This window comes from Cryptomeria japonica, chromosome 10 (assembly GCF_030272615.1).
Source record: "Cryptomeria japonica chromosome 10, Sugi_1.0, whole genome shotgun sequence".
Taxonomy (NCBI): Eukaryota; Viridiplantae; Streptophyta; class Pinopsida; order Cupressales; family Cupressaceae; genus Cryptomeria; species Cryptomeria japonica.
In genome coordinates this window covers 582,917,035-582,938,136 of record NC_081414.1, presented here as the reverse complement: position 1 = coordinate 582,938,136, position 21,102 = coordinate 582,917,035, and positions in this window count along the sequence as shown.

Sequence of the window (21,102 nt, the reverse complement as noted above, 5' to 3'; positions counted from 1 at the left end):
CAGCTCGAGAAGGTAGGCCCTCTAAAGGATTTAATTTCTTGAAAGTAAAGAAAGCATAAAAGAGTGGGTTTGGCTTTTTGGTCACCCAATTAAAGAGAGACCATATACCTACCACTTTTGAGACATAGAATACAAGTGTTCTTTTTAACCTTTTCAAAGCAATTGTTGGCTAAGTCCTATTTGGAGATGTTGCTCCAACAAGCATGGTGTTCATTTTAGCCTTTTTAAAAGTCCATGTGCAACTATTTTAGAGAAAATACCAAAAATGCAAGTTGCATGCTATAAATTCATCCTCTTAGTTAAACTAGATGAACAAGATATGATATATTACTTCACAAATGAAGACTTTTAATTAGCTAGATGATAAAATGCATAAAATTTGTCTTAAATGTCATCCTACACATGCATGTTAGTAATTTGAAAAATCTGATTTCTTGGACATTCGGACCTGCAAGAAAATTTTATCAGTTTTATAAACAAAAGCATTAATCTAACATATGCATTGTCTTTTTGCACAAAAGTGCTAACTTGCAGATCAAAAGCGCTGCTATGTGGATACAAAAGAACGATTTCCTTGACATATGCGCTAACCTAAGACACAAATGTGCGAACCTATAATGCAAATGCGCATAGTTTAAGATAGAAGCGCTAACCTATATGACATATGTGCTACCCTATGATGCAAATGTGCAATTTTTTAGACAAAAGCGCTAACCTACATGACATATGCACTAACCTGTCAAACAAAAGTGTTGTCACAATTCACACATGCGTGAATCTGCATTACAAATGCATTGATTTAACTTTTTGCAAGATTTTTTTAAAGGTATATGCGAGGTCCAGCCCCACGGTGGGTGCCAAAATGTGTGAGCTTGAATTTCATCCTCAGAATGTTGCCTGTAATAAGTTAGTTTCACAAAATACAATGGAAATGCATATAGGAAATCCAAAATCCACCAATGAAACTACATGAAATACATACTAAAATAAAATATTATTTTATCTTCATGGCTTATGTCTCATTATGTCCTAACTCTACTATTCCTAGTTGCAGATGGTGTGCTCTCAGACAATGCACTGTTGGCTTCCAAGATGACATATGAAGAATGAACTGATAACTTGTAGTTAACTGATACTATGATATGTAATACTACATGATTAGGCTAAAATGATTATACTATAATGCTAATTTCTATTTGCTATTTTATATTTGCTTCAAAAACTCACAGATGCATATGATCAATTTGAAGACTAACTTTCTCTCACCTGAAGCTCTTGATTTTATTGACTTTGAGAGGATAAGATGATGTGGCTCAAATCAACGGTCCTGATCAGATCTACAGATTTGAATGGTTATGAGCAAAGGTGAAGGTTGAGAGAAAGGGGGAAGGAGAAGACAAGTGTCACTCATCTCACCTTGACTGGGTTGCTGACTGAGAGAATCTAGGAATGGTTGGAGGAAATTTAGGCATGAGAGGACAAGTGGACTCAAGTCCTTCCTAAGATGTAGGGGGTGTTGGAGAGAATATAGGAAATGGTTATGAAATATGTGTACGTACACAATTTTCATTAATTTTGGAAGTTGGAGATAAATGATGAATTAATAATTAAGAAATATTAATTTCCTTAGCCACATGTTGGATGAGTTGGCAAAGGGAAGATGAAGTGGAGATGGAAGGGTGAGTTGGATAAGGGATTAAATAATTTAGAAATTATTTAATATTTGAGACTATAGGATGAGAATAACTATTAAATATTGGATATTTAATTGTTTGGAGGAGATAATTAAAATATTAGATATTTAATTAACTTGGTTAGAGGAATAATTAAATATTAGATATTTAATTAATTAGAAGAATAGGATAACTAAATTAATTAATAAAATATTAATTAATAGAAAGAAATGAAAATGAATTAAATAAATTAATCTTTTCAAATTAACTATTTAATAGAAGAATAATTATTAAATAAATATAAAATATTTATTTAATTGCTCATAGCCAATTTTTATGTGTATACAATTATAATTTACATTACATAGCATGGACCTAAAACAAATTACCAAAAAATTATATTTGCTGGAAATCATGCTAAGACCAATCTCCAACACATTTCACCAACCGGCAGAAACCCTTAGTCCAATAACACAGAATATCTAACTAGTTCCAAATAGGACAATGCAAAGCCACCAAACATATGGGACACAATCAATAAACACCTTCAACACGTTAGAAACCACTTCCCTAAGCTCGACCAAAATCACCAAATCATATCATCAAATATCACTAATTGGTAACAGGATATACCAATCAGGAACATAAGCGATAGCTTCCGAAGCACCAAATCATGAACCAACTGAATATGAAAATAATATAGACATCTTGTATAATAATCCAAAACCAAAACCAAGGATCTAATCATAACGGATCAGAATCATATCCAGAGCCAAGATAAACATTGAGTCTAACTGGGATAGGGCCAAACGGGATAGTAGAACCATATCTAATTGGGATGAAATGTTGGCATCATTGACAACACTTAACCAAATCTAGCATATTGCCAACAGTCTCCCCCTTTGGCATTCATGACAACACTGAATGTGAAAAACATCCAAGTGCCAAGTAATGCCAAGAATCTCCCAAAGAGTGATATGAAATATATCTCCTCCTAAGATTAACATGAATACCATCTCCTCCAAAGATTAATTGTTTTTAATATGAACACCATCTCCCCCTTTGACATCAATGAAAAAGGAAGGATAAGAAACCAAAAAAGAAAAGTGAACCAAATGACTGACTACTCCTCGTGAGCAACAACATCATCTCATCAACCCGGATCAGAAAGTATGTCTGATAAGCTCACCAGATTGATGCATTCCTGCATCTCTAAGTCTCTTCTGAAGGTGTGGTGACCCCCAAATTATCTCTGAGATATTCAAAATTATCTTTAGGCAATGGTTTTGTTACAATATCTGCAATCTATTCCTTAGTAGGCACATAAACCAATCTGACTTCCTTTGCTTCAACCTTTTCCTTCAAGAAATTATACCTTAAAGAAATGTTTTTTGATTTGGAATGAAATATCCAATTCTTTGACATATCAATAGCAATAGTATTATCACAATGAATAACAATAGGCTCATCATAACTTACCCTTATATCTTTCAACATTTGTTAAATCCATAAAATTTGAGTGCAGTTAGTTGCAACAACTACATATTCAGCTTCAACAATAGATAATGAAGTACATGATTGTTTCTTGCTAAGCCACAAGACCAACTTCTTTCCAAGAAATAATGCACCACCTATAGTGCTCTTCTGATCATCCACATCTCCTACCCAATCAGAGTCTATATATGTACATAATCTAAAATCATCATCTTTTGGATACCATAACAAATAATCCGTTGTACTTGCTAAATATCTGAATATCCTTTTGACAACAATATCATGAGTTTCTCTAGGATCTGACTGAAATCTAGAGGTGATACAAATATAGTTCATTATGTTTGGTCTAGTTTGAGTTAAGTACAACAATCCACCAATCATTGATTTGTATATGCTTGGATTTATTCTAGGAGATTCATCATCCTTTGACAATTTGCAACTGGTTATCATAGGAGTACTGACAGGTTTGGAGTTCTCAAGTCCAAATTTCTTAAGAAATTCCTTCACATACTTAGTTTGAGAAATGAAAATACCTTTATCAGTCTGAGTAATCTACAAACCTAAGAAAAATTTCATCTCACCAATCATAGACATTTCAAATTCATTCTTCATATCATCAACAAATTTCATGCATAAAATTTCTTCTCCTCCAAAAATGATATCATGCACAAAGACTTCAATGATCAGTATATCATCATGCTCAATCTTATAATATAAGAACTATCAGCATTACCTTTATTAAAGCTAAGCTTAGAAATATATTTATCTTATCTAGCGTACCATGCTCCAAGAGCTTTTTTCAAACCATATAAATCTTTCTTCAATCTGTAAACCATGTCCTTGTCCTCTGATAAAGAAAATCCATGAGGATACTCAATGTAGACTTCCTCTTCAATATCTCCATTCATAAATGCACATTTTACATTCATTTGATATACCTTGTAGTTCTTGTGTGCAACATAGGCAAGAAATAGTCTTACAACTTCAATAGTTGCAACCAAAGCATAAGTTTCATCATAATCAACTCCTTCTTCATGTGAATAACCTTTGTAAACCATTATAGCTTTATTTCTCCCAACTTGACCTTCCTTGTTTTAATTTATTCCTGAAAACCCATTTAGTTCCAATAATATTCTTATCTTTAGGTATAGGAACCAATTCCCAAGTCTTATTCTTCTCCATCTGATCTAATTCCTCTTCCATTGCTTTCATCCAATTCTCATCCTTACTTTCTTCAATAAAAGATGTCGATTTAGTTTGAGAAATTAAACATACCTCTTCAGTAGCTAACCTTCTTCTATTCATCATACCTTTCCTTTTATCTCCAATGATCTGGTCTTCAGAATGATTCAGCTTCACATACCTGGGTGTTTTCTGAATATCTTGACTTTTTGATTCTTTCATCCCTTCATAAGTCACTGTGGAATTTTCTAATGTTATCAAAGCAATAGGATCTATGCTCTGAATTGATTCTTGCACTATTGGTTCTGATCTAACAAACTCATATTTTGGTCCATAGTCAAATGATTTGATCTGATTGTTATCTTGCTCATCCACCTTGACATTTTTTCTTTCCATTATCCTATTAAATCTTTTGTTATAACATATATATGCTTTTCTCTTAGTGGAATAACCAAAAAAAATAACTTCATCACTTCTAGGATCAAATTTTCCATGCATCATCTCTTCTAATGTAGCATTTAGTCCCTAAAATTCTGAAATATCTGATACTAGGAGTATGACCAAACCATAATTCATAAAGAGTCTTACTGGAATTAGCTTTTAGGTGTACTATGTTGTGTTGTTCTTGATTTCTTGTTTCCTTATCCTCTCTGTAAGAATTCTCAAGCCTCTATCGCTTATGGAGAGAAACAACAGAAAATAGAAACAAAAGACTATTAGGTCCCGGAGACAACTGAGAGGGGGGGGGGGGGGCGCTGAATCAATTGTCTAATAAATTCAAACCAAAAACCATTTAACCAACTTAATGCTTAATATCGGTAAACCAGTTAAGTATGCTGGTAGAGAGTGTTAATAGTAAATTGCTATACTGGTAAAGATTAATGCATGAAACATAAACATAAATCCATCCACAACACATAACACCAATCTTTGTACGTGGAAACCCTGTAAGGGGAAAAACCATGGTGGGAAACCTTACCCACAATTAGATGATACTACTACAGATAGTAAGTGTACATAAATGGGGTCTGCACATGCAAAAAGGCCAATAGCCTAGAGCTCACTGCTCAATCACAAAATGGGAATCACATTGACTACAGTTGGATGGTTAAATCCAATAAGAATGTACTAAACAAAATAGCATCTTCATATGCTGAATTCAATACCGGTGTAATGATGACATGCTTCTAAAAATACCTAGCTTCACCTTCAAATGATGTCTTCATGTATACCTCTACTTAATCTCGCATATACCTTCACACAATTCTTCTTCGCATTCCACATTCGATCTTACAAATAAGATTTTACATTTATGCCATAACCTAAGACCAGTTTTAGTAGGTCGGCTCTACAAGATATTACAATAAAAATATTTTACAAATAATATGATATCTGATGCAATAATCGATTGAACATGTCAGCTTCATGCATTTACAACAATAATAAATCATCTCCATAGTGTGCCATGTTGATCTGGAAAAGATAAACCTGCTGGTGTAACCCTAGATAACCCTGGACCTATTTGCTGGTAAAAGCAAATATGCAAATATGATTATACCAATGATTAATTCTTCAAAACAAAATGTCCACATGATGTCTTTGACATTACGAGGTGTCTTCCATATCATTCCAAGTGCCGGTGAACATTATATCCTACCGGTGAACCATATACCAGTAACTGTGCAATAGTTACTTGCTTGCCGGTGAATGTTGCTGGATCTCCAAAGTGCCAGTGTTTCAGTAGGTGTTGACATCAATGACAAAACCATACCAAAATACCAACAAAGATAGCATATAACAAGGTTTATATAGAAACCTTCTACATTTCAAGATTCCACTTAGCTTAGGCGGGTATACCCTTTGTGATCATTCTTTCACAGCTGCAATTAAAGACTTACAGAGACGACCAGTGCCAACCTCTACAAATCCTATCACTTTGAACATAACTGAACATAAAAGAAAGACTTGTATTCATTTTTTATTGATTAACAAGAAGGTCATGAACTACAACAAGCCATACCAGTGCCTTATCCAAGCCTCAGAGTCATTCAGAATTGGACAAGAATTGACAGAAGAAATTCACATACATGCCATTTATATTTGCTTAACTAAATCTATATATGCCTGACATATATAAACTTTCACCATATGCTAAACCCAGCCATCAAATTCAAGCAAAATTACTAATTACTACCAGAAAATATTTTAAGTATATTTAATCCCCTTCCTTGAAAGAAAAAACCTAAAACATCTCTGTAAATTGCCTTGCAAGTCATTTGAATAAACAATCCTAGATTATCTAGCCGAACTAGTAAATAAATGATGCATAGAAGAAGACAACAGGAATTTAGACTCAAAATATTCTAGTTTGTATATCAATATTCTCCATCAAATTCTACATAACTCAAAATGATCTTCCAAAAACTAGTAAAATCCTAAATATATTTTGCCAGAGCCTTTTTACAAAATTCTTGTGATGATATTTTCCAAAGTCCTAGTATCCATTTATAATGATATGGATGCGAACAAGCTTCGGAATTTCCTAGGAATAGTTTCTTATGACCATAATTCCCTCTTGAAAGAGGTTACAAATCATTTTCATCCCTAACTTCCTGAGGGTTGTTACAACGCTACAGCATCAATTCTCATAATTTCAAATTTTGGCACCAACGGATAACCAATCCGTTTTTAAAATTTATTTTCCCTTTGCTGCTGACCCGTTGACCTTAAACTTTATGCACCTTCCTGTCGCGGGATAGTGACAACCTTTAGATCCTGCAGAACTAAATCGACCTTTATCTCACCGTAGTTGTTTACCCCTTGACACTCAGTCTTAACTGTTACCTGGGCCTACTAGTAACAGCTTGTCACTGGGTCGTGGTCCTTAAACATCACACATCTTAACCTTGCAACTCAGCGACCACCATAGATCTCTATGAAACTTGTCTAATCTTTACCTTCCTTGGGCAACTTTACCTTAACCGCTGAGCACTAACCGTCGTCTGCTAACTATTTTCTGGGCCAACCACTAGCGGTTTGTCACTAAAGCATTGACTTTAAACATTGCACATCTCTATCTCATGGTGCAATGACAATTGTTGGATCTTCACTTAACCGCTCAATCTTTATCGTTCACCTTGACCACCTGCCTTTAACCTTTATCTCACCGTGACTACAAATGGTTTGTCGCTGGGTCGTGGACCTTAAATTGCACACAACTTCAAGTAGTGGGTCAGCGATGGTCATAGATCTCCATGAAACTCGTCTGACTTTTAACCCCTTTAACTATCAAAGTGGGCCCTTTACCTGTGATTACTTAGCCTGTGAGTTCTTGCTAGGTGTATCCACCTGTGATCTATTCATTTTCTCACAAGTATACCGATTTCCACCTTATGATAGCCATGTGTGTTTTGGGTGATTGGATCATTCTTCTTTTCTACAGAATTACCTCGCAAGGATCTCCACCTATTATGCCACGTGTTTTACCACCTCATTAGGACTTGCCAGCTTATTGCCACCTGGATTACCAGCTCATCGTTTGCTACTCTGTGAAGGGTAAACTTTAGACACCTTCAAATTGTGGAATAGAAACAATCCTTGATGATCATCAAACTTGCGGTCACTTTAACACCCATAGAAACATTCTCAAAAAGTAGGTCCCATCATTACTCACTACTCTGTGAAGGGTAAACATTAGGCACCTTTGCATTGCGGAGTGGCAACAACCGTTGATCTTCTTGGAACTCATCGGCTCTTTAACACCTGTAATCTTCAAAGAAGTGTGTTCCACCATCTAGTCGCTACTCTGTGAAAGGTAAACTTCATGCATCTTTGCATTGCAAAACAACACCAACCATTGGATCATCTTGAAGATGTGAGGTCTTTAACATTGGGAGTTGCCTACCTGTCGAGCCCACCGCCTTTTCACTATTTTTTGGAAGGTAAACTTCATGCATCTTTGCATTGCAAAACAACAACCTCCGTAGATCTCTTTCGAACCTACCCGCACTTTAGCATCCGCAGAAAGACTTTAAGAAAATAAGGGTCCCACTCACTTGGTCACTATTTCATGAAGGGTAACCTTCACGCAACTTCTCTTTGTGGTATAGCGGTATCCATGGGATCAACAGGAACTTGCACGGTGATTAAGAGACCCAACAAGGAACATAAAAGACTTAGGAAAAGGCAGAAAATTAATAAAAATCATAACTTGCCTAGGATAAAACCTAAAAGAGGGCCCCTCTTTGCACGACGAACTAACCCTTCCACTTAAGTGGAAAAAGAAACAAGGAAAAATAAGAAGAAACTTCATATATGCAAAATTTTGAAGTGCAGAACCCTAAACCCTTGGAAAAAATAACTCTAAGGAACCAACATGGCACTGAAAACCTACCAAAACAATGGATCGAAAGGAAAATAAATCCAATATCAAAATAGTGATAACAACAGCTCTGATCGGGGATGGTTGGATGTGAGACCAACACAAGAATACAAAAAACTCTAGAAAACAGACCAAAAACAAGCCCAAAAAACCAACAGAAGCAAACCTAAATATGTACTGAGTACAACCTACTATGCATGGACTTGTAACAAGCTTAAGAGAAGTAATACTTTAGGAATTCTCCATGCACTATAAATTCTTGTACCTCACCATTCATTTTCTGCAAGAAGTATGAGTCTTTTCCATTAATATCACAGATAATAGAAGGGCCTATCCATAGTGACTCGAATTTTTTGTGCTTGCCCTTATCTTGTCCTCTTGCATTCCATTGAAGGACCATGTCACCAACTTGAAACTTACTTGATGTGGTTCTTTTGTAAAAGATATACTTGTACTGCAACTGAATCTTCAAGTTTCTTTGATGAGCTAGAGTCCTAATTTCTTCCACTTCCACCATCTGAATCATTCTATCTTCCATGGGTTTTGACAAATCCAACTCCTCAACTTTTAGGAATTTATATATAGGGAGAAGATTATTGAATGACACCCTATTTTGTGTACCATAGACCAATTCAAATGGTGATACAATGATTTCTTTTTCTTAACAGTAATCTTGTCTGCCCATAAGGCCAATTTTAGTTTCTGATCCCAAGACCTTTTGTTTTCCTCAAGAATTTTCTTGATAATATTCAAAAGGCTTTTATTGGTGGATTCTACTTGGCCATTACCTTGTGGATGGTATGGTGAAGAATAAGACATAATTATTCCATGGATAGTACAAAATTCATTGAATTCCTCTGATCTAAAACTCATGGCATTATCCATTATCAGTTTTACAGGAACACCAAATCGTGTTATGACATTATCCATCAGAAATTTAATTACAACTTTACTAGTAGCTCTTTTAGTAGGTATAGCCTCAATCCACTTAGTAAAGTAATCAGTGGCCACTATGATCCATCTGTGACCTCTTTCTAAATTCTCAGCTATCTCCCCAATAAAATCAATGCCCCACTGGACAAAAGGGGCTTCCACTATAACTGGGTTAAGGGGAAAAGCTCCTTCATACTTTAACTTAGAAGAAAATTTTTGGCATGGGTCACACCTCCGAACATGCTCATGGGCATCTTTGAAAAAACTGTGCCAATAGTATCCAGCCCAGACTATTTTACTAGTTGCGGTCTTGGCTAAGTAATGGCCTCCACATACTCCATTATGCCTTTCAGTTATCATCCTTCGAACTTGGGATTTACCTAGGCACATCAGCAATGCCCCATCTCTATTTCACCAATATAGATCACCTTGAATAAGGACATACTTTTGAGACTTAAGTTTCAATGTCCTTCTCTAATTAGGAGTCATTCCCTCTAGGCAAGTAGCATCCCTCATAAAATGCACTACTTTAGAGTACCAAGGTTGTGTCTCAATACTTGTGACCAGGACATTCTCAATTTTGGCATTATTAACATCAACATCAATCAGATTTGACTCGGCCATCAAATTGGCAAGGCCTAGTCCTCTCACTAATTTGATGATCTTAATCTCCAAATCAAACTCTTGTATTCTGGTTATCCACCTGCATCTTTTACCAGTGACTTCAGACTGAGATAAAATGTCTTCAGCATCCGCATGTGGGACATAACCAACTATTTGTGCATTTACAAGATATGACCTAAATGCTTTTACAACTTTAACTAAGGCATATTCTTGTTTTTCCATGATTTCATATTTCATCTCTACAGCTTGTAGAGATTTTCTATAAAAAGCAATAGGGTGTTCATATCCCTCAACATCCTTTTGAAGCAAGACTGCTGCCACTATATGATAGGAAGCAAAAGAGAATAATCAAAAGGGCTTACTGTAATTAGGGGACTTCAACACTGGTGCCTCCTAAATAGCCCTTTTAACTTTATCAAAATCTTTTGTAGCTTCTTCATCCCAAGAAAACTTTGAATCTTTCTTAAGCAACTTAACAATAGGTTTAACTATTTCAGAAAAATTAGCAATGAATCGTCTGACAAAATTTACCTTGCACAAGAAAGACTGAATACCTTTGACATTCTTTGGCTCAGGTATGTTTTTTATGGCTTTGATCCTTTTAGGGTCTATTCTAACCCCTTCCTTGGAGACAATATGCCCAAGCAACTTCCCTTCAGTGATTTCAAAATGACACTATTTTGGGTTTAGGGAAACACCAAACTCTAGAGCTTTGCTAAAAACTTTTTCCAAGTGACCACAGTGGTCATCTGCCCTTTTAGAGAAACATTTTAAATCATCCTAGTACACAACCATGATGATGTTGATAAATTCCTTGAAAGGTACATCCATTTCTCTCTGAAAAGTAGCTCCAACATTTTTTCGACCAAATGGAATTCTCACATATACATATGTCCCCCAAGGGGTGCTAAAACCAGTCTTAAACTATTCAGGCTCTTTTACCAAAACCTGATTATATCCTGAGATTCCATCCATCATAGACAATAGATCACAGCCAGTTACTCTTTGCAACATTGCCTCCATATTGGGGGAAGAATAGTTGTCTTTCAAAGAAGCAACATTTAAGTTTCTAAAATCAACACAAAGCCTTATGTCCCCATTCTTTTTTCTAATAGGGACTAAACTGGACACCCATGAAGAATGTCTTATAGGCTTAATAATCCCCCCCTCTCTCAACTTGATTAGTTATTGTTGCATCTTAGTCTCTAAAAGGGGGTTGATAGGTCTTTGCTTCTATCAAAAAGGCTTAGCATTTGAATGCAGAGGAATTTCATGTTGAAATAGGTCCTATCTATATGCCTTTAGGTCCTCATAAGACCAAGCAAAAACATGTTTGTATTTTCTTAGTAAATTAATAAGGTTGGTCTTAATATGGGGAGAAAGAATCTTCCCAATATATACCAATTTAGGGAGTGATTGAGTCCCCAAGTTCACCTCCTCCGATTCTTCTAATTTGGTGGTTGACTGTTGATGCAAATAACTATCACTGTGACTGAAAATACCTTCCAATTCTACCAATCCTTTGGGGATTTCATTGGTTTCCAACTGGACCATGTCACTTCCAAACAATGTTTCTCTATTATCCACCACTTCTACTAATGCATTGCAATCAATTTTTTGTCCATCACAATCATCAATGCACTATATGAGTCTAAGAATATCTTCATCATCTGCAAATACTTGCTAGTTATATACATTATCAGGAATGGAAGGCTTAGCTTTTATCTCAACTGTAGAGACACCGGTTAATGTTACATCATCATTCTTTAATGCAACATTAGCTAAAAAATCAGCCATGATGTTCTTTGATCTTTCTATCCAGTTAATAGAAAAGGCACAAAAATGCTCAATCACATCCCAAACAACATGTTTATATCTTTTCAAACGATCATTTTTGGATACATATTTAGAGCTTATCTGAGAGACCACCAACTCTGAATCCCCAAATACTCTTAACAACTGAATTCCATGCTTCTTAGCAACTTCAAGCCCCAATAACAAAGCTTCATATTCAGCTGTGTTATTTGTACACTGGAGAGTTAATAGAAAAGAGTATTTGAAAGTCATACCTGATGGGGACATAAAAAGAACTCCTGCTCCAGATCCTTCCTGAGAGAAAGCTCCATCAAAGTACATGTGCCACAAACCTTGTTGCTGAGATTCCAATTCATTAACAATAGGATCAGTATTCTTCAACTGAGGTAGAATTGGTTGTACTCTGAAGTTATCAAGGTCCACACTAATCATACAATTCAGCATGTTGGGGTCTATTTTTTCAATTACTTTGAGAGAACGTGGTTCTCTATACAACTTGACCAAACTTCCATTTATTGAGATTGTAGCATATGAAAGATCTAACTAAACATTTCCCCCTACTGTTGCAGCCCATTGTCTAGACAATAACATGCCATAGTGAGGTTTAGTATTAGTTACAATAACATCCACTTTGTAAGTGGCTTAAGGAAATACTGCTATTTTAATCTCTAATTCTTTTATTATACCTACAACAGGTACTTCTATGTTGTCCATGGCATAACATTTCCCTTACAAAGTGCTTACTGATAGTCCTAATTCTTTCATGACTCCATAAGGCATGACATTTGCAGTAGCTCTGGAGTCTATCGTACAATTTTTAATTAACCTATTATTTACTAATAAAGTTACATAGAAAGGATAAACCTGTGAAGGCTCTTGTGTAATAGTGGTTCCCACATATATCTCTAGAATTTTTTGCTCTAGATCCTTTTCATCCCTTTTTGTACCTGCTAGTAGGGGTGCATTATCATCTGATATATTAGCAAGTAAAGAAATGGCAACTTCTATGTGCTCCTTTATCTTTAATAGTTCCACCAAAGGCACTGTAACTTTCATTTGGGTCAAGGCCTGAGTCATATCAAATGTTGAACTAACAATTGATTCAATATGTGCTTTGGCCTTTGCTATTTTTGGCTGACTAGCCCTTTTAGCTGTAGCTATCCCTAATGAATTTGCAGCAGCACTGTTCTTTGCATTTTTTCCTAAATCCTTAGATTGGTCACCTTTTGCATGACCATCTTGAGGCAGAGCATTATTGCTTGCTATTCTTTTCTGAGATACTTATTTCATGAACATGGAGTCAGGTTCACCCTGATCTCCATCCCTTTTATTATTTCTTAGATTGTAATTGTGCTTGTCTTTGGCTATGGCAACCTTAGTGAGATTTTTTACATCTTCATCACTAGGTCTTCTAAGATGAACTTCTTCATCCTTAATGGTTACCATATTTAAAGTGGGATGCCAATTAATCTTTAGCTGCTCATGATAACATTCATTATAACTTAGTGCATCATACCCACTAGCTTCACTTTGTGAAGACTCATTATCACTTTCAACAATAGTGTCAAACAAGTTAACATTAGGCTCACCCTCCTTTCTCATGGAATCATCTAGAGCTTGAGCCACAACACACTGATGGGGAGAATATGGCCCATCACATCCCATGCACCAAGGAGTATTTTCCATGTTGTGTACATTTCCTCCTTTTAAAGGGTCTAGGGTGTCCTCATTCTGTGTATTTTTTAACTTAACATGTTGAGGTTTACCATCATTCCAAGTGGTGTTGTATGGCATATCATGTAATCTGGGTAGCCTATCTTGCCAATTGTAATGAGGTTTATCATTATTACTTACCTTAGTAGTAAGATATTTAATAGTAGTCATTAACTTTTCTATTTTGTCCTCTTCCTTGGCAACTTTATTAGGTTGTTGTTTTGATTCTTGCGACAACCTACCATCAGTCCTCCTTCCCGCCTTTCCAGATGCTTTCCTATTACTTTCTACATTTATGGCAATTCTAAAAGCATCTCTCAGACTATGTGGGTTTTTATACCTTAGAATGTAGGCCATTTTAGAATCAAAAGCATTATAATAAGTGTTCAGACACATATTATCATCTAATCTCATCACGTGGTAGAGCCTATGCATTGCTTTCTGAAACCTTGCATTGAAGTTTGTGACAATTTCATTATCAGACTTCTTGATATTGTTGAACTCGTTGAGCATAAAGTTCACATTCATTTTATAACCATATTGCTCTTGGAAGAAATTCTTGAACTCCTCCCAAGAACCAATTCTATTTATGGGCTGACCTTTGTACCAATCCCTTGCATCATCCACCAAGGATTTTACAAATAATTTCATGATGACATCTTCATCTACAATCTCATAGTCATTTACCATGTCACCAAAAGATTTCAAGTGCTCCTCTGCACTTATGGCATTATTTCCAGCAAATTTGTGAAGCATGTCCCCTAGTTCAATAGGAATATGGTTTGGGTACCCTGGAATCTCATGAAAGAAAAGTTGCCTATACAACTCCAAATTAATGGGTCATCTTTGAAACTGGTTACCACTAGGGTTATTACCCATTTTCTCTCTCACATTAGGACCATAAGTTGAAGGGACTTGAACATTTTGATTTGTAGTGGGAAACTAATTTACCGGGGCTAAATTACACAAAGAGGCAGAGTTGTTCTGATTAACAGGGGAATTCTGAGTTGGTGCAACACCTGCAGGTACAGCTGATTGAATCTTGACTACAAGATGTGAGGCATAGTAAAGTGGTGGCTTACTTGGATCTATTTCAGGGAAAATTATGGGAGGGGATTTTATGTAGCCAATCTTTTTTCTAACCTCTTTGTTGGTGGCTTCTAATTTAGCACTCTCCAATTCTCTCTATAGCTCTTCCCTTTCTCTCTTCAATCTTTTCATTTCTAATTCATGCAAAGATGATAATTTTAGATATATCTTATGTAGTCTTAGATCTAGATCTAGTCTCCATGCATTTTTGTTTCCCTTTGTCAATATTAGTTCTCATAAATTGTGGATCACTAAGAATCCCCCTACTAGGTTGCACAACAAATTTGTGTCCTTCTTCCTCATTCTTTGGCTCTTCTTTAGTAAAGGGTTCAAGATCTGCTATCTGCCTCAACAACCTATCTCTCTCAATCAGCTTAGCCTTATTTCATTTTCTTTATTTGATTCCTTCTGGGTTCTTAAAGAGATTAGCTAATGAACTTTTCTATTAAGAACTTCTATCTCCTGGTCTACTTCATCTTGGTCTGGGAATATTTCTTCTGAATCTGACATATGGAATTGATCAATATCTATTAAACTAATATTTCAATCAACAGTCTATAGTACAAAATACATCCTAACATTTGAACTACTCTTATCTCTTCTAGATACAGTAGTATGAAAAATTCTTGGATATGAGTTTTGAGCATCTTCATTTCTACTAAAAAAACTAGTATGGAAACCTAAAATGTCTTTCTCAGATTCATGGGAAGAAAAATTTGAATTTGCATATATGGGTCTTTCAAAAGACTTACCCGTGTGACTAGTTTTCTATATCCAGGTAGCATTAGATGGTTCATGTGCAACTGATCTTTTTTGGCCTTTTTGGGCTTACTCAGGCAATCCCCCTTGCAATGTCTCTTGAGGATTTCTCCTCATGTATGATCTAGTGTTTTTCCCTCTCTACATTATATGTGTTTCCCTGAAAGGACTTATGCTTATTCAAGAGCACTAGTTATTTTAAGTCAGAGTCGCCACCCAAAAATATGGGAAAATAAGAAATTATTAAGCTTGGCAAATCACTCACAAGAGACAATAGAATGAGAAAAATAACAAAGAATAGGGATAAAACAACCTACTACAAGTGCCAAATACACACAAATTCAAACAAATTTTCAGGCAATATAAGCACTACTCTGTCGCACTAATTCACACTATGACTCTCATCCCAGCATAGTCGCCATTTTTGTTGTTCTCGATTTCTTGTTTCCTTATCCTCTCTGTAAGAATTCTCAAGCCTCTGTTGCTTATGGAGAGAAACAACAAGAAATAAAAACAAAAGACAACATATAACAAGGTTTATACAGAAACCTTCTACACTTCAAGCTTCCACTTAGCTTAGGCGGGTATCCCCTTGGTGATCATTCTTTCACAGCTGCAATTTAAGACTTACAAAGAAGACTAGTGCCAACCTCTGAAAACCGTATCACTTTGAACATAACTGAACATAAAAGAAAGACTTGTATTCATTTTTTATTGATCAATAAGAAGGTCATGAACTGCAACAATCCATACTAGTGCCTTATCCGAGCCTCAGATTCATTCAGAATTGGACAAGAACTGACAGAAGAAATTCACATACATTCCATTTACATTCACTTAACTAAATATATATATTCCTAACATATATAAAATTTCACCATATGCTAAACCCAACCATCAAATTCAAGCACAATTACTGATTACTAGCAGAAAATATTTTAAGTATATTTAATCCCCTTCCTTGAAAGAAAAAACCTAAAACATCTATGTAAATTGCCTTGCAACTCATTCGATTAAACAATCCTAGATTATCTAACCAAACTAGTAAATAAATGATGCATACAATGTTAGGATTCCCATAGATACTGAGAGGGGGGGCTAAATCAGTATCTAACCGATGAATTGAATTTCTTAACTTAAAACATCCAGAACATATTATATCAGTGTACTAGTAAGCAAGAAATAATGCAATAAATATAATTGAAAGCAACCACATGAAAAACACACCATAACACAATGATTTAATGAGGAAACCCAGTGTGGGAAAAACCTCAGTGGGATTTGTGACCCACAATATTCACTTACTGGCCAATAAGAGAATATTACTGCTATAAGAGGGGCCTGCACATGCAGGATGGCCAACTGCCTAGAGCTCACTACTCAATGGGAAGTCTCATTGACTTACAATGATGGATTATACAAATACAGTATCTTGTACTACTTCAGAATAGAATCTATAATGCCAAATCTAGTACCAATTTCTACTCTGCTTCTTACATAAGCCCTTAACCTATAATTTGCATAATAGGTCTACCTTATTTCACCTAAAAATGATCTTCTTACTTGCAAATGTTCTATAATTATCTCTCATATATAAGAGTCATTTTACAATGATTCCAGGTTGGCTTATAAAGATTTTACAATAATAAACAAAATACAATATAACAAAAATCCTATTGGCCTCTGTGTCAGTGGTCTGAGTGCCAGTGTAGATTTTGATCTTGCTAGTGCAGGTGTAATGCCTTGCTGGTGTAATAGGATTGTAAGGTTTCCATCAATGACAAAACCTTCAATCACCTACAATGTCTCATTAGAGTGTGCATATGCCAACAATCTCCCCCTTTGGCATTGATGGCAACACTCATGAGAAAATTCAAAAGTGTATCCAAAACTGTAATCCAAAAATATGTTACCAAAAATATAAGAGCTCCCCTTGAGCGAATAAGTCTTCTGCCAGTTATTTTCTCATACTACTACTCCCCCTTTGGCATCAGTGACAAAGGTTGCCAAGATGTTAGTAGAGTTTTAGTCTCACTCAACCTTGTAATTGGGTAATTACAATTTGAAAAAGATCTGCTAAAATCAAGTTTATACTTTCCATAAACTTCTTGTTGTCCTTTATTACTATCTCTATTCTTTTAGCTGTACCGGTGAGGTGTTGCATATTCTCTACCGGTGTTCGCTGTCCCTGTACTAGTGCCTCAGATATTTCCTTCCATAATGATGCTAGATAGTCCAATCTTGGACTCAGTCTTAGTCTCAAATGCTTTTCCTTATTTACTATTCTCTCCTTTTCTCTTTCTAACTTAAGTAATTCTTCCTCAAAACTTGTTATCCTTTGCTCAAAAACTGATAATGTATCAGGTGAGTTAACAAAATTGTCTGCAAGTTTATTGATTTCATCCTGTACCTTGCTCATTTTCTTATCTATGTCTACTGTCAAAAAGTTTGTCTTGCAAGTATCTTTGTACAGAGGTTTAAATTCCTTTAATAAGTTGCATAGTTTTGGTAGAAGTGTGTCAAATTCCCTAGTACACTTCTTTATTTGATCTTCAAAGATTTTTTGCTTTTCAATTTCTACCGTATTCTTCAATGTCTCTTCCTTTATTTGCTCAATAGTCATTGTCTTCTTAGTGATGTATTTACACAAAGTATCAAGTTGTTTTAAAGAATCCTTATTGTCTATGTTACAGTTAGGAGCTATTACCTTCAAAATTGGGATTGTGTCATCTATAGCTTTATAAGCCTGTGAACTACAATTTGTTATCTTTTTGATGGAGTCCAAAAGTACTTTAGGTACATTTGTTGATTTGTAGCCTGCTAAGGAGGAACCAACATTCTAAATTCCATCAGTGGAGGAAGTAACCAAGCTTGCAGTGACCTCTTGTAGGTTAGTCTGTGTTTCCATTTCTTTAAGCAATGGTCTTTGATCTTCTCCTGTTGCTGGTGGCACTGTTTCCATGTGAACCTGTTCCTATTTTAGAGCCTGTTGCTCATCTTGTCTCTCTGTTTGTTGCTCCATTTTAGTCTCAGTCTGAGTCTCTACCTGTTGCTCTATGTTATCAACTTTAACTTTCTTTTCAGTATTGTCAATACTATCAATTGTCGATTGTTTCTTTATCTATCACAATGTTGACCTTCTGTGTATCAACATCAACTATGTATAGTACCTCAGGATTATGATTTTTATCCTCTGTGTCCATACTCTCATCTGTAGGTTGATCTTCAGTATTTTTTACCAGTGATGCAATTTGAGGTAGTGGGGATAAGTTATCTTTAACTTTGATGCTTGGAGGTCCACCAACCTTTCCTTTTCCTTTGTCTCTCTCCTTCTAGTATACCTTTATTGGTTTGGAGTTCCTGTATTCTTCCTATTTTTCTTTCTCAACAAGAAATATGTCCCATGCATTTTTCATTTCCTCTATTACTTCATTCACTCTTCCAACCATTAATGCAATATGCCGGTGTGCAGTAGAGAATACTGACTGGTTGGCTTTAGCAATTAAGTCATCTATCTCCTTAGGTGAGTTTACTGGATAAACAGCAAGTAACTTTTCAATTTTGATTTTCTTATCAAGCTCTACAATAGCTTGTCTTCTTGCTTCTAGTCTTTTGAACAATTCATCTGGTAGATCATCTATTACTTCCATTAAGAACTTTTTATAGATGCCCATATGTAAGATAACACTATTTTCAACTTGTTCTTTGTCATCTGCTGACAGTGTATCATAGACCTTTCCTATGTTTTTGAGTTTCCCTTCCTCTATGATTTCATATAGCAATTTGTCAAGAGGGGCCAAGTTTTGTTTAGTCTTCTTCTTTGGTGTCAACTTTTTCTTTAGTGTTATCTTTCTAACCAGTGACCTCACTGCCTATTGTTTTTGTCTAGTCCTTCTAGGCAAAGATGTGGATGTCAGTGAATGATCCCTTTTCCTTACAAATCTTTTGAAAGCTGCAGGAATGTCACTCTTCGAAGAAGTAGCTATCGGTGATAGATGAGTCTCAGGCTGTAGAGTTCCTAACTCATCATTAATGATACCAGTTTGTTTCAATACATATTCTTTAATAGCCTTAGCCTATCTAGAACCTCTTCTCACAACTGCCTCAACCTTTTTCACTCTCTTCTTAGATTGAATTTGTTTTTCTATGGTTTCAGCACTACCAAATACTTCTTCCTTTGGTTCATTTGGTGCTTCCAGAAGTGCTTTAGCATAAGTTTCAATTATATGATCATCAGTCTCATAACCCATCTCTGTTACCTAGATTGTTCTTGGGATGACTACTTCCATCCACATCTCATCCTTTTTTATTACAAAACATATATCATCCTTGTATTTGTTGACAATTTTCTATGATAGTCTAATTCTTTTGTTCATCCTAACCTTTAGTGCTTGAAAATAGTCATGAATGTTCTTTTTTTTTTTACCCATGTTATTGAATAGTTAACTGTTTTCCTACTTGTATATCAAATCCAAGATTCTTATGGCCAATACCAGGAACCTGTTTAGTTATGTGTAGCATCAAGCATACAAGTAGATTTCCAAATCTAAATGTTCCTTTCTTATCCTTCTTGATTTTGCCTAAGTTAGATCAATCAACTCATCTTTTAACCATTCACATACATCAATTTTCACATTGTCTTTAACCATGTCATAAGCACTTTTAGTGCATAAACTAGAAACTGAGTTAAGTATGTTTGCATGTGTTGCTTTGTACCCTAAAATCATGCTAACAAATCTCACATTTATATCAGTCACATCATTAACTCTCAGAGACCTTCTGTCTGATGTTGCACCAGTTAAGTTCATTACTAGGTCATTGGAGACCTTCTTGGTTTTGTCTAGTCTGTTACCGGTGGAAGGTAACCCTGTTACTGCTTTCACAACCTCCTTTGTTATTTTGTGTACTGAATCAAGCCAAAAGAATGAACCATGTACCCTACTTAAAACTATCCTAATCACCTCCTTGGGAAATTCAGGAATGCAGAGGATTTCAGTGAATCCTAGGGTTTCAACAATTTTATGTTCTGGTTTTACATTATCAAAATTGTCACATATAACAATCTTATACATTCTTTTGATTTCTTCATCTCCTAATTCCTCTATGTTGCAATGAATATATATTCAGGGATTTTCTATGAAAACAACTCCCTTTGGAATTTGGGAAAAAGCACCTACATTGTCATCTTTCTTAGCTACCTCAGGAACTAGTTGAAATACGGGCCTAGGGCGTTTTATAACCTCGACTACTGTAGGGTTTTCTATGAATTCAGGTGCAAAGGAGGATGCCATGATAAATACCTTTTTCTGCCTTTGGATGGATTGATTTCTGAAGTGCTTTGCCTCTTTGCTCGAAATCCCTTAGCTCTACAAATTGTGCGCTCTTTGAATGTTTGAAATCTCCGTGAAGTGAAATGGAGCCAAAATGAAAAATTTATAA